Below are 4,617 nucleotides of genomic sequence, written 5' to 3'. Positions count from 1 at the left end.
CTGTACCACTCACCCTGACACACTTACCCCTTCCGCTATACAACCATGGCTCACTTACCCCTGCCACTGTGCTACTCATCCTGATACACTTACTCCTTCTGCTGCACTAACACTGCACACTGGACTGACTGATCTACTGTAAAATTTATACATGACTTTATTATTTTGTCACTTCCGTTAGCTTTCTATACCCTTTCCCCAAGCAGAACAGTAAGAGAGTCAGTCTCCTTTGGTTTACAGCTATGATATCTTACAACACAGCTTCCAAGAGAATGAGGGTTGAGTGACTTGATTATAAAACTTCTAAAAACCAGTTTAAGTAGCATCATTTAGCAGAAAGACTCCTATCAAGAAACTATGGTTTTAATGTTTTCTTCCTAATCAACCCATAAGCTTGTGGAAGCCGGTCAATCTCCATGTTTCTCATTTCCTCCAGCTATAACATGTGGGGTGATTTAATGTTCCCTCTTTTTTTGAGACGACAGGAGAGGAGAGATAACCCACCTGAACTACTCTGCGTTCTTTGGAACGAAGGCATAGGTACCAAATTTTGTCTCTTTTTCTATCTAAATTGTTTTCCTGGGCGCATAATTATCTACCAAGAGGGGATTTAAGAGTTCTTTTGAGAGAAAATAATGAACCCAGAGATCAGAAGGTTTCCATAGAAGTCTTAGATCTGCTGTTGAACAGAGTATGACAAGTTCCACAAAGAATAAACATCTTCAGGAGGACCTAAGCTCAATGTACAGACACAGATTACCACCAATTATAAGCATCCAACTTTAAAATGAAGCCATAAACAATCTCCTGGAGAGTGTACATTTTGCTAAAATTCAAATAGGGAGCAATAAATAGAGCGAACAGCTACAATTAGAAGATTTAAGAAAATCGGGACAAAGTGGCACACACATTTAATCCAGCACCTGACAGCCACAGGCAGGTGGAGCTCTGTTTTTGGAACCAGCCTGGCCTACAGAATGACTTCCAGGGCAGATAGAGCTATACAGAGAAAACTTGTCTTGGAAAAGAAACAAACAAAAATAGATTTAAGATCATAAAAAGTCTTCATGGAGTATATTCCCAACTGTTTCAATTCAACTTATGTCCTATCATTCCCTCTTCCCTCACACACACAGACTCAAAAAGTCAGAGCATCTCTGGGAAGGGAACTTCAGTATTAAAGGAGGCTGCTGAGTTCCCCACTGTCCTTAAAAATGAACTGAAATTCACAGAAAACAGCAGCCGAATTGTCTACATACTCCAGGGGTTCTGAAGCCATCACCACTTATATGACAGTGGCGTGGGTTTCCGCTAACGCTTGGCAGGAAATGCTTGTGTTTTGGGTGTGTGGCTAGTGAAGCCATGCTATCAGGACCAGCAGTGTGAAGTAACAAAGGAGGGGCAGACAACCCACAAGTTTAGGACTTGACTTTGCCACAGATTTCAGAAGCAAGATTCAAGGTCATTCACTGACACACAAACTAGTAAGTGGTATTAAATTAGCAATCAAACAACAGATACAGATTATCCATGAACTGACTTGCTTCTTTCAACCCAATTCTGTATCTCACTGCCCAGCCTACTGCTTTCTTTATGGAATTTTGATCAGGATCCCAGTGCACTGAAGCTACGGTCCATGGACACTTCCAACTGGTGAATAATGAGGAGACTCTTCTCTAGCAACGTAGGCTTACAGGGTACTTGGCTACCGGTGGCCAGGAACTGAACAAGCGTGTCCAGAGGACATCAGCATCCTAGAAGAGGATCTGTCCTTTGACAGCTAATTATTTTCCCAGTTTTAAACTTCTGAAATTAATATATGCTAATGACACCTGACTGCTAATCGCCTCTGACTTGTGGGCATGTAGTCAGCACGCTTTCATTGCCTCAGTTCTGTTGAGGTGTTGAAGACTGAAAAGGAACTTAAAATGGCTCCGGTACAATATTCTTACTACTGTGGAAATGCTGGCCGAGAACACCACAGGTTCCTCCTCCACTATCCACAACCAAAACATGGGTGCAATTTCTGCTCCAAATGCAATTGAGAGAAAAGCTTGATTCTTATTTTTACTCCAAAATGGAAGTAGAAAAACATCTGATTTACCCTGAGTGACGAACTGTAAATCTTTACAAACTCTCTTCAGTTTGGACAGAGGAGGGATTTGACCCTACTCTCACAGAATATAATCACTATTAATGATTTCTGTTAGTCTGTAAAAATTAGCTGTACGGAAACAGCCCATGAATCAGAATCCTAAAGATCTAGTAAAAAACACCACTGAGCAATTTTTAGTATAAAATCAGAGTCATAAATAAAACAGATTAAAACTTATTTTCAAACTTGTAATTCTTCGTTACAATAAGAAAATGGTCAAATAATACAAGCCAAGATGGTGAGATGCTTTCTTTTTTGACCTATCACTCACCCAAGGTATGAGACCAGTGAAATAATAGACGTCTAACATATTTCCTTATGAAAACACTAAAAAGTCAAACTATGAAAACAGGAAACTACATTTCACTGTCTAACATTTTAATAAAATTCTTTCTCATGCTTGAACAATCAACACATACTCATTGAACATTTACAAAATAAACTGAACAAAATATATCAGCAGGTTTTTTCTTTATGTTCTAGAAGCTAAACTCACATAATTTCTTACTTAAAAGCAATAAATAAACCACTAGTTAGGCTATGCTACAGAGTAGATACAAATTCAATTAAGCCTCTGACGTGGGCCTCCTCTCCGTATGCTGTGAATATGTTTTATTACCAGTGGTTAATGAATAAAGCTGTTTCAGCCAATGGCTCAGCAGAACAAAGCTGGGTGGGGAAATCCAAACAGTGATATAGAGAGAGTAGGCAGAGTCAAGGAAATGTCATACAGCTATCTAAGGAGAAAGACGCCAGCCAGAAACTTACCTGGTAAGCCACAGCCTCGTGACAATATACAGGTTAATAGAAATGGGTTAATTCAAGATATAAGAGCTAGCTAGAAATATGCCTGAGTCATTGGCCAAACAGTGCTGTAATTAATATAGTTTCTGTGTGATTATTAGGGTCTGAGTGGCTGGGAAATGAATGAGCAGTCTCCACCTACAAGTCTCTAGTTGCTACCCCTGAAATATCATATGACAATTAGTCTCTGGAACATTAAACTGTGAAACACAGATGGTAATAAAAGGTGCTGTGTTAACATTTCACAGCCTTTAAAATTTCCTAAGCTAAGCATGGCAGGACAATTTTCCCCCAGTAGAACCTTGATGGACATGGAAAAGACAAAAAGCTATCACCATTTTTTGGAAGGTCTTGAAAGAACATAAAACATCTAAAAGAATTAATCATAAATATATAAAATTATACTTATTAAATCAGCAGGTAACATAAACGTTAACTGCACAACACAGCCACGTAACTGGCAGCAGGAGCGGACAGAGGGAAACTCCAGGAAGACTGGAGACTGAACAGGAAAGAAAAGGGCAGGGGTATAGAAGGTAGGAGGCGGGGAAGGAGGGGCACAGATGGAAGAAATTCAGGGCGGAAAGGGGGAAAGAAAGGAAGTGGGGAGACAGAGTGAAAGGCAAACCTTGCTAGTCTAATGTCTCACTCACATGCTCAGGATGAGTCCTTAAAAAAAGACTGTTGTAGCTTGCTACTGACACTCATAAATAATTCTCTATTATTATTCTGCTCTAAAGAGGAGAGTGACTAAAACTGATGCATCTTTGCACCAACGTCCACATTATATTTTAGTTTAAATTCTAGTACAACAAACAGCTTCTTTCCCATAGAGCATGTTCCACACAGCCGAGGGAATGAGGACAGCAAAGAAAACCCTGACAAAAAGGACTAAAAATACCTGAACTGCTATCAGACAAAACTCACTTTGTACTTTTTATCCACACATAAGTAATATTAAAAAAGAACCTTGATCTAACTAAAAATGAATTTACCATCATGAAACAAAAGCTAAGATACTTCAGAAACGTAACAACCCTCACTTACCACAAAGGAACAATAACAACCCTCACTCACGACAAAGGAAACACTCTTTGTGTGCTAACCAACTGGAGCCCCACACAGAATCCCTCAGACACACATGGACTGCTCCTCTTGACTTCAGGAGAAGCACAGCCCTGGTTTAGAGTACACTCTTTATGCTTAAAAGGCTTCTGGACTCTGCAAAGAGTCCAGATAATCAAGGGTCTATACCTTAATTTTACAAGAAAGCTTTCTCACAAGGTTGTCTTATTTTTTGTTTTTTAAATAAGCTGGTTTTTAAATATGCTGGTTGTCTGGTTAAAGTAAAAACCAGAAATGCAAATTTTCTAACTTATTTTATTAAAGAGTATACATTAAAACATGTTTTATTTGAATATACTTGTTATTTTTACTTTTTTCTTTGAACAAAATTCTTGCTAATATTTATGTTACCATGACTTTCAACAATTTTTCATGAGGAGTAAAAAGAAAGTAACAAAATTAACCTACAAAGTCAAAATTTATCTTTAAAAAACCCAAGCCTGGGGGCTGGAGAGATGGCTCAGTGGTTAAGAGCATTGCCTGCTCTTCCAAAGGTCCTGAGTTCAATTCCCAGCAACCACATGGTGGCTCAC

General features: G+C 38.9%; 1 protein-coding gene across 1 annotated transcript in view; it reads right to left on the bottom strand.

The window, feature by feature from the left end:
- The window catches only part of Ptpn13 (protein tyrosine phosphatase, non-receptor type 13), a 191,552-nt gene that overhangs the window by 115,957 nt on the left and 70,978 nt on the right, over positions 1–4,617 (bottom strand). The window lies entirely within an intron of this gene.

Source organism: Microtus ochrogaster, linkage group LG1 (genome assembly GCF_000317375.1).
Source record: "Microtus ochrogaster isolate Prairie Vole_2 linkage group LG1, MicOch1.0, whole genome shotgun sequence".
In the NCBI taxonomy this organism is placed as follows: Eukaryota; Metazoa; Chordata; class Mammalia; order Rodentia; family Cricetidae; genus Microtus; species Microtus ochrogaster.
Note: the sequence above shows the minus strand (reverse complement) of the source record. Positions and strands in the feature narration are given on the sequence as shown.